Source organism: Mus caroli, unplaced genomic scaffold (genome assembly GCF_978045245.1).
Source record: "Mus caroli unplaced genomic scaffold, Mus_caroli_1 scaffold_3, whole genome shotgun sequence".
Lineage (NCBI taxonomy): Eukaryota > Metazoa > Chordata > Mammalia > Rodentia > Muridae > Mus > Mus caroli.
Window position 1 is genome coordinate 79,196,029 of NW_028227258.1, and position 11,033 is coordinate 79,207,061.

At 40.3% G+C, this 11,033-nt stretch overlaps 1 long non-coding RNA gene across 1 annotated transcript in view; it reads right to left on the bottom strand.

Annotated features, from left to right (window-relative positions):
• Window positions 1-395: 395 nt before the first annotated feature.
• Window positions 396-11,033, bottom strand: part of LOC110291652 (uncharacterized) — a 40,551-nt gene continuing 29,913 nt past the window's right edge. The window contains exon 3 of the long non-coding RNA XR_015046717.1: window positions 396-455. This is a non-coding gene — a long non-coding RNA (uncharacterized LOC110291652). The remainder of the gene's footprint in view (window positions 456-11,033) is intronic.

An 11,033-nucleotide genomic window follows, 5' to 3' on the forward strand; every position in this document is an offset into this window, starting at 1 on the left:
CAGAGGTCACTTGCAAGTGAGGCTAACAGGTGAGCCTGAGGAGGAAAGCCCCTGACAGAACTTGGAACAGTGTGTTTTTAAAGAACTTGAACTATCCCCATCCCCTCAAATGCGTGTTTCTGAGCTCAGTACATCTTTCAGTTTTCCCTTCCTCCCCTTGTCTGCCTTTTACAGTGGAGTTGTCATTTCTATCGCACACAAATAAACATCTCTGTGAAAGTGTCCTTATTTCTGACACCCAGAAACATCAGTCTGCTTCCACACTTACTGCTTACCTAGTCTTTCTTGCTTCTTTACCATTGTCTCTTGGTCTTGTATTAAAGTTGCCTTTGGACACCATGAGCTCCGTGAGGGATACAGAGCCCCTGCTGGCTCACCTCTAGCCAGCTTTGCAGCATCTCCTGCGGGGCAGAGTCAGGTGCGCAGATCACAGCTCCACAGAACTTTAGCAAACACTGAAATCAGTGTGCAGCCATGAAGATAATTCCATTTTTTTCAATAAGAAAACATTTTTAGTCAATTTATTTAGTCAATATTAATTTAGATTAATAAATGTATTTACTTGGGGTCTAATTTTTGTTTGGGGCGCTTAACATGTTGAATAATTAAATCGAGTAATTTGAGGTTCATTTACTGAGGTCATTTACTGCATAGGACTCACAGTGTTCTATTGGTATGTTAATGGAAAGTAAAGCTACTGGAGCCAGCAAGGTGGTTCTGGGAGTGCAGTGGTTTGAATAATAAATGCCCTCCAGAGTCTTGGGCTTTTCAGGACTTGGTTCCCCCAGTTGGTGGTACTGTCTGGGTAGGCTTAGGAGGTGTGTGGCCTTGCTGGAGAAAATATGTCACTGGGGTAAACTTTGATATTTTAAACAAATGTGTAAATAAGTAAACAAATAAAGTCCTTAGTTGAAATTTTGACTTTTAAATTTAATTTTGTGGGAACTCTGGGTGCTATAGTAAAATGTTTTTTTTCTTTATAGATTTACTTGCTAATTATATTTTTATGTAGCTAAAGATACAGTCAATGCACATGGATGCCCTTTATAATTAGTTATGTTATTAAATAAATATATTTTAGGAAAATTATTTTCATGTGTCTAACTTTAGTATTCTCTTAAGAAGTTCAAATAAACAACAACAACAACAACAAACCAAGCCCTCCATTCTGAAGTAAGGTAATTAGCATCATATAGCATTTTTTTTTTTAGGAGACAGTAATGGGGATCTGGATAAACTGTCCGGAATAAGACTGGAGAGATCTAGACTATGTTGACCTAACATACACTAAAGGGCATTATTATTAGTTCTGAGAAGGTGTGCACATGGCCTAGCTGTGAAGAGCAACCCTTCAGAGCTGGACTCGCACTCAGAAATAGTTTGTCTGGTGTGCCAAGGCCATTTTTTGATCACCAGGGTGGAGATCTGGACTTAGCAAAGATTCTACTTTAGTAAAAGTGTCTACAAGTCACATGACCTTCCTTTCCTACCGTAATCTTCATTTACCACCTTCTAGAGAGCCAGGCCTTTCCCTTACATCCCAGGCTGGCCGGGCAGCTCTAATCACCTGGTGGATGTTGTTCTCGCCTCAATCAAAGCAAATTTATTACATTAGGCTACTATTCTATCTCTACTTTTGTGATAGTTAATATTTGAATAAAATACATTGCTCCTAAGATTGCCATTATCCCTCAAGTATTCAGCCACAAAAGAAGTCTGATCTTGCACAAGTAGTACTCAACTACAGATCCTCTCCAAAGATGGGTGCATCGCGTGGGCAGAACAGCATCCTGAAGCTTTTGCCGCTCAAACTCAAGACACTTCTTAGCTTAATTACTTAAAGCAGTAGAATATGTTTATCATCTGGAGGGTCCTCCCTCCTGTTCCCCACCCTGCCTGCTTGCTACTTAGCATTCATTTGTAGGGTGGTCTGGGTTGGAGCTCTTTCTATTATCTGCTACTACACTAGTTACCTGGTATTGCTCTAGCTTAGTGCTCATGACCAGTCTGCTTTAATTAACAGGAGTAACCAGCATTAGTGGCCTGATTGCCGAGTTTAATTATTACCTCAGAGCACCATCATTTTAAAATTGATGAGCACCGTTAGTATTTGTATAATCTTGGAATCTGTGACAGAACTTTTAAATCCTAAGAAATATGTAAATCTAAAATTATGATTTCTGGCTTTATTAAATAGAGCTTGGCTTCTGTGTGGTCAGCAATGCCATCACCATCCACTGCCCTCTGCAGTATCCCTCCTCACCATGCTCAAATTTCCCAAGGACAAAGGGCATGATTTGCAAATCCTCCTAGGAACCTCCCCATTGGGTGATGCATCCGGTCCTGACATCATCTGTGTGCTAAGAATGACACTTGGGCTGCATCTGGATATCATGGAGGTGCTTAATGCTTGGTTAGGCTGTTCGCCAAAGCCAGATGAGCTCAATTATGTCCTGGACAAGTCAACTTGAAGAGTGACCACATCTGTCCCTTAGGATATTTGAAGACTTCACAAAGAAGGAAAGAGTATTGTTCTATTGTTTTGAGCAAATCTGTATGGTGCCAGCCATCACCAGCTTTAGTCAAAAAATAGACCTGACCTTCACTATAATGTAAGACTTAGCTTCATTGGTTCCTTCCTATTGTGAGATTCTATGGAAATCTACCTTCTCCTTTTCAGTTATCAAACATGAACAGGAAATCCTCTTTGAAGTTTGGTTTCTAATGAACACTGAAGCCAACTTTAAAACATTAAAGGAAGTAATTACACAAGACCCGCCTTGTGTGTACGTGGACCAGGTCAGCCCCAACTCTTTTCTGGTTTTATGAGCTTTTGTCAACATTGAGGTATGTCTATATTTTGAAACAAAAATTTTAAAGAATTTTTAATAGCCATACCATTCTATACATATTTGCTTTTAATTTCTTAATTTTTTCATGTAACTCAAGAATGAATCTTTTAAACAAACAGTGTTAATGTGCAAATTAAAGTACCTATTCATTTTGAAAAATAATAAATGCCAAGACTTTCTAGTTAATTATTTATACCTACAATATGTAACTGCATGCTAGGGGTATCTCTCTGTGTGTGTGTGTATGTGTGTGTGTGTGTGTGTAAGAGAGAGAGTGAGTGGTTTAACATTCCAGGCCTGTAACACAGTATTGAAGAAACCATGCGCTCTCGGATCTCATTGCCTTACTTAGGAAGAACTGCCTTGCATTACCCAGAACTGCGGGTAGCTGATGTGGCTCCTTGCCTGGCTTTTCTCCTTGGTCGCTGCTTGCCCTTGTGTGCACCATTTGTCAGCTATTGTTGTTTTCCACATTCTTGGTCTCAATTCTGGAAACCTTCCAATAGCTTTTCTTTTATTCTTTCATTATTACCTCCAAACTCCTGTTTCTTTTGTTCCTTTGCTTCTTATTGAACCTAACTCCACCATTGACTTATTTCTGAGGGTGCAGCTCAGGGCCTGGTGCACAATACTCATGCTCTCTACCATTGAGATGCACCTTTCCTATGTCTGGCCAGGTAAGCTCTGTTGTAGTAGGTATTTAAACTTTATGGGAGTGTGGATTCTAGCCTGATTTTGATCATTCAGTTCCCAGATAAAAGACACACAACCTTTACATTTATAACACTCTTTTAATGCACTAGAGGTGGGCAGATATCTTACCATCTATGATATTATATCTACTTTGCTGCCAACAATCTCACAATATGACTTGCTATGTGCCAGTCTAGATTGCTCTTACCTCCAATTGGCCAGCTCTCATGGCTACATTTTTAAGATTCTTACCCCCATGGTATCTTCTCCTCTCTCCACCTTGTTCACCTTCCTCAGACCCCAAGCCTGGTACCCAAAACCTCTACCTACTTCCTACCCAGTTATAGGCTGATGGCATCTTTATTTACCAATCAGGGCTGACTTGAAGGGCAAGGTTACATAGGTCCCTTGGGTATGTCACTTGGGTACAGGAAGACTCTCTCATCCCTGGGGGCAACCAGGGTTTGAGGGCCAGTATTTAGCATTACAATACATAGGGAAAGTCCAAACTCCAACAGAGCTCTCTGCTTCTAGTAGAATGTTGGCTGTAGTTATAGCATGGTGACTGTGATATCTTGACATTACAGCAGCTGGGGTTACCCACTGGAAACACTCAAGCCTATTAGCATTCTGTAGTCAAGGGGGTGGGGGCAGATGGTTAGTAGGACCTCACTTCAGATGCTAGCAGCCCACCTCCAGGTGTGTCTAACCCTGAGCTAGCTGCATGTGGTTTTGAAGGGGTGCTAGAGCACAAAGAAGGGAGGAGGGTGGAGCTTGTTTGTTTGTTTTGGTAATTTAGCTGACCAAGACATTTACACTGCAAGCAACTCCATTAAAGTCATTGGTTCACCAAGATGGACTTGGATGGAATAATGTAATTGGTCTTTTGATATGCTGTCTGGGTGAACAGGCATTTCTGCACGTCTTACCAGGCAACATCACGGGAACCTCCTGTCTTCTATCCTGCCCATACTTCCTACTTTTTCCCAATCCATTCCTCCTATTTGCTTCACTAGTTCATCTTCCTGAGTTTTTTCTGTCAGGTTTTCACAATGCCTACCTGGCTAAAGTGCTTAACTAGAGGTCTTTGCTAGACAGCAAGCTCGGGAGGTGCATATATCTTGGGAGTAGGTGAGGCTCACAGGGAAGATGAGAGCCTGCAGATTTTTGTTCATTTTATTTTGTGGCACTGGGGAGCAATCACAGCACCTTGTACATGCTAGCAAGTACTCAACCCCTGAGCCACAGCCCTCGTCTGCCTTTTAACTTCTTACAAAATCATTCTTACTGCGTCTTCCATTCATTCTTCTACCTGTGTGAACCTTCTTCCGGGGCAGAGGGGCAAAGTGAATTTAATAATATTTACACATTTTAAATCGGAAAGAAGCCTATTTACACTTTGTTGTGCAGTTATCTCTTGCTTCTAGTATAATGTACTTCTTAAGAAAAACGGTGGGTGTTTACTCAGCACCTGCATGTAGTGAGCTGTTCAAAGCAGACAGGAGATAACAAATTCAGCAGGATGCAGAGCATAGTGCATGTTACTTGAAAGCTCTGTAAGGAGTTCAAATAAACAAAACAAGTCATATGAAATCACAGAGAAATGCAACTTTTAGTATGGAAGTGGATCGATTCACACTAATAGTTGAGAGGCAATGTAAAGTTGAAGCAGGAACTCAAGGGAAAATAATTGAGTTATTGGTGTTTAGTTGAATTGTCAGGGTCCAAAATTCTCTGCGGGAAGACCCCAAACTCAGCAAGTAGGCAAAAGACAAAGAGTGTTTATTCTGCAGAAACAACCAGCATGTGGGGGTGTTAATCATTCTCCAAAATGGCAAACCCAAAGGCGGTGGGGGAGGGGAGCTCTCCAGAAGGATTAGGTAATTAAAATTGGGTGCGGGGGGGGGGGGGGGTCACAGGTTGTCAGTGGTTTGCATTCCTATGTCATGAACATTTAACCATAGGATGAGATGGGGTGCCCAGTACAGGCGGCCCATTCTGAGATAAGATATTTCCCAATTTTTGTGGTTATCCCCAGAGTTCTTTGGGAGGGGGTTTTATGACCTTGTTTCTGGATTTTATGGTTTGTTTCTGGATCTGCTGCCTTATGGCCTAGTTCCTGGGACGTATGGTCTGTTCCTGGATCTATGCCTTATGACCTTCTTTTTAAAATCAGGACTGGTCCTTAAATGGAGACAAATGAGGTTTATGTCATCCTTTCAAGAATAAAAGAACAACCGAGGCACCCATAGGAATATGCATGCTATAGATGACAGAGTTGTTGCTTGGTACATGAACCCCTACCCTGTTATAATGGATTGTTTGTGTCCTATCTCCTCTACTATGTGAGCTTCTTAAATATCTCCCACTTTGTTTTGCCAGCATAAGATCACACGTCTGTTTATTGTCAGTTAAATAGTGAAAGTGAACACACAGTGTAGATCTTGAGTGGGGAATGAAGCCATGCCTAGATCTTAGTTCCTTATGCTCACTGGGCAAGGTCACATCAAGAACACTGAAGATCATGGTGGGAGAGGCTGGAGAGATGGCTCAGTGGTTAGGAACATTGGCTGCTCTTGTAGAGAGAATCCAGGTTTGATCCCCAGCACCCACAGATGGGGATCCACCACCATTTGTAATTTTACTTCCAAGGGATCCAATACCCTCCTCTGGCCCCTTTGGGAATTTGGTGCTATTCATACTTGTGTATGCAGAAATGCCACTCATACAAATATAAAAATGCAATGGATTTTAAAGCCATTTAGACTTTGACAGTGTGTGTAACAGGACCTGAGCATGTATTGAGCTAATCTGTTGAATCAATAGGAACCATTTCTTGGGATGATTTGGTGATGGGTTTTCAGCACTTATTCACTTGTTCTTCCTGCCAAAATACTTGTGCTTCTGGGTCGGAGGAGACCACATAGTGATGAAAGAATCTGATACAGTCCCAGGGATTGAGGTTAGATTCAAGCCCAGGCAGTCCAGGCAATTCAAGCTCACAGATCCATGGCTTGACCCCTTCATGTATCACTCTTCCATACCAAGGGAATGCCTGTCACTCTTGCCCTCTGTAAGCTGGAAATACACTGCTTTGCACTAGTTGTTCTTATAGAGTTAGATACTGATGTTTGCAGAGTTGAATAAGATGGGACCTACATGTGGGCTTGACACTTTGCTCTGATATTGAACTGAGATATTTGACGTGGTTCCCCTTTTTATTTTTTAAAAAATGTTCTTTGTATACGTGTTTTACGACCCCTCCCCCGCCCCGTGAGTGTGTGTGTCCAAGAAAGCTGAAAGAGGATGGTCAGAATGCTTGGCATTGAAGTTACCTACTCTAGATGGCTGTTGGTTGTTAGCTGCCATGTGGGTGCTGGGAACCAAACCAAGCTCCTTTGCAAAAGCAGCAAGTGCTCTTCTCTGTGCTCTTCTCTGCTTAAATATCTTCGTATTGCAAGTGGTTCATATGTTGAAGAGGAAGAATATCTAGATGAGTTTGATGCTACTTCAAACAAACAGAACCCTGGAATTTCAAGTATTCATGTCTCTGGGGTGGTATTTCTAGCACGTGAGGAAATGAAAATAAGATAGGGAGGTTCTGTAGTAGCTGTCATTCACAAGCTCACACATCTTTACATATAATTGCAGTTGTGGGACTGGAGAGATAGTTCAGCAGATAAGGGTAGTTTCCATGATGCCTGATGACTTGAATTCAACCTCCTGAATACATATGGTGGGAAGTGAGAATCAACCAGCAGTTTCCAACCTCCACAGCATGTTAGTGCCTGTGCACACGCGCGCACGCACACACACACACACAACACAGGAGTTTAAAACTGTCAGAAATTTAATTCCAACATTATGAAAGTCTGCTTCATCTCAGTTCCATACTCATTCAGTTGTCTTATTAAGTCCACACACCACTTGATTAAATATATAAAAGAAAAAAATGAGTCAGTTTCTATTGCTAGTCACCAGTTACAAATGAAATAGCAACATAAAAGGTAGGTTCTTTATTTAAAATGAATCTCTTATTAAAATGACATCTTTGGAAGTTGCTCTTAAATGTGACCTTTGAAATCCCAGTTCCAGGGAATCTGATACCTCTTCTGGCCTTTGTGAGCACTTGCACACACATGGTACATACGCTATATAGAAACATATATACTCAAGGACACATGTATACACCTTAAAGAGAGGCATCTGGGGTCTGACTGAGAGTGCCAACCCTGTCTTGGTGACTCCAAGGCACTGATATTTTCTCATATCCTGGATGTCAGGAAATATCAACATCTACAGCTAACACACATTCAAAAGGTCATGCAAGCACTCCTGTGGAATTCCTGACATAAAGTACTACCTGAAGGTCTGCATGAATAAACATCAAACCCACACTGATGTGTGTTTAAAAAAATCAAGTTTTGTTTTGCTCCAGGAGAAAATACCATGACAAAAGCAGAGGACATCAGCTATGTAACAATGGATGGGCAAGGCTCCATTCAGATTGTTTCCTGTAATGGCCATTACTATAACAATCAGGAAATTCTGAGGAAGCCTGAAGTTTACATGATAATACTGCTGATAGTTCTCTGACTTTGATAATTATAAAAGTATGATTATATACAGTGCAGGGTTGAGGGACAAGTGGACATCCAAGCTACAACTTGCTAACTGGTTGGAAAAATGTGCGTGCACACATGTGTCCATATATACAGGTGAAGGGTAAAGTGTGGGAATTCTTTGGACTTTTTTTTCAAATATTTAAGAGATCTAATATGGAAATTAAGGACTAAAAAAGTGTCTTCCTTTCTCTATTGATTGGGTCTTTTCCATTTTAGGATTGAACATCTTGAGTGAGTTCAGCTTTGACATTCACTTCATGTGCTTTGTTTCTGAGTTAAGTATTTAGATGCTACACTGGCCAGAGTATCGGAAAAATGGTCTGCCTAGAGATCCTCAGTAGCCTCTTATAGCAAGTCTCAGGAGACAGCCCATAGCTAATATATTTTAAGAAACAGAGAGGGCAACAGAAACCAAAGAATTGAACACCCATCTAACACACACAAGAGCTGATATCAGCATCTAGACTTATAATCAGCCCAAATCCAAATGTCTATTCACCTGGGCTTTGTGTAGACTCACAATAACAGCCAGGGCATTATATCTCTATTAGAGCAAAGCAATCCTTCTACAGTGGACCCTGAAAAATGCAATTTAGCCAAAGCCCATGGCAGGGACTTCAAAATAGCTGTAATAAATATGCTATATGTTTTAAAAGATGATATGAATAAATCCATTAATTTATGGAACACAAAGCATAGAATGAAATTTAAAAATGTTCAAGACATGGCGGTGAAAAAAGAACCAATGAAGAAAACCCAAACTGATGGAAAACAAAATGAAAACTGTAGGAAGTCAAGCGGGATCCTCAGAGGCAAGTCTCAGAAACAGAAGACAGGAGAAGGAAGAGAGAATCTTACACAGTGAAGATAAGATAAAAGGAATGCTGATACCTCAGTCAAAGAAAATCTGAGATTTAGAACAGACCCAATTTAAGAATAATAGGAATGAAGGATGCATGAAAAACTCAGGTCAAAGGTACTAGGTATCTACATAAAAATCAAAAACAAACAAACAAGGAAACTTATTAGGAACTTAATAGAACTGAAAACTCTAGAATAAAAAGAAATAGCACCCAAAAGGAGAAGGTGGCAATAAATAATCAAACTCAGGGTTGAAATCAGGAAAATAGAAACAAAATATTTACAAAGAATCAATAGAACAAAGAACTGGTTTTCTGAGAAAATAAGTTAAGACTGACAAACCCTTAGCCAATTGACTAAGAGATAGCCTAAGCAGATCCACATTAACAATCCCTGTACCCAGTAATAGGACCAACACAAAACCAACTCAATGGCAGTTTTGGACGGACTTTATCTCAATGTTTTGTGACAGCATTTTTTTTTTAACTTTACAGATCTTTGAGTAAATATTACATATTTTGTGTTTTTATAGGATTCCTGTATATAAAAGGTGCATGTCTCTATATTTATATATGTGTCTTGTGCTTTTTATTTGACTTTTTTCTTCTGTTTTCTAAGGAAGACAGTAGGGTGTGGATCTTAGTAAAAGGGTAGATGGGGAGGGGCTTGTTACTGGAGGGGAAACTGAAATCAGAATGTATGAAATCAGTATTGTATGAAAAATTTGTCTTCAATAAAACCAATGAAATATATATTGAAATGAATATATTGAAAAATTTGTTTTCAATATAAACAATGTTTAGATTTCCATTTAGTGCTCCATCATGAGGCTGAGTGTGGGCTTCCTTGAAGATAAGACTAAATAGTCCTTTTAGTTGGCAAAATTTGCAATTCAGGTTTTGTCTCTTAAGGTGATTGATGAATTTAGCTGCTCAGTATTTAATATTACATGGGTTTAAATGATACATAGAAATCTACTTTTAATTATATTTAACCTATAGTTAAGTATCACAATAAAACATTATAGTGATTTTACATAATAATTTTTGTTTAAAACTTTGCTGGTCATGGTGCTATATGCCTTTAATGTTAGTATCTGAGAGTCAGAAGCAAGCAGATCTCTGTGGCTTCAAGGCCAGGGCTATAAGTGAGGCCCTGTCTCTAAGTAAATAAATACATTTTGACTTGGGGTCCAACTTTTCTATATTTTTTATCATTAATATGATTTTCCCACTCACACCTCATCATCAAACTCATTTAGTCCTAAAGACTGTCAACCAACACTGAAAGAGCTTATAAAGGCCGATCTAATAGATGTGGACAAGGTACAAGTGCTCTCAAGACACGGCTCAGGGGTCTCTCACTTTTCTGTTAGCATGGCGATCAGGTCTCTGCACCCTAGTGGATGGCACCACTCAGTAGGTTTGATAGCTTCTTCAGAAGCTGCAGGACAAGATGGGAGTGGGTATCTTCTGTTTTGTTTTTCTAGTACTAGGGACAGAACCCAGATCCTCACACATGTGCTCCAGTGAGCTACACCTCCAGTTCCAGATTCTTTCCACCCACAGCCTTACACTTTGTATCTCCTCCCTCTGTTCCTGGCAGGCCAACAAAGCCCTGCCTGCCCTTAGCCCTGATTCTACCTAGGTCTATAGTTTCTAACCCACTGTTTCCCACTGGTTTTCTTTCTTTTTTCCTATTTCTGAGACAGGGCCTCAACATGTCATCCTGGCTGACCTGGGTCTCAGGATGTGGCCTCTAATCCACAGAGATCTGCCTGCCTCTGCTTTCTGAGTGCCGGGATTAAAGACACAAGTCACCATGCCCAGCACTTAAGGTGTTTTTCACTGTCATATGGCTTTTGTCTCCCCATCTCACCCCCTTTATTGTTCATAAAACCACATAGAATCCCCACTTAAAATAACTTCCATTCGAGCCTATTTCTTTTTTGCAAAGTTTCTTGAAATAGTATAAACTTTTATTACTGTGTTTGCATGTGAGG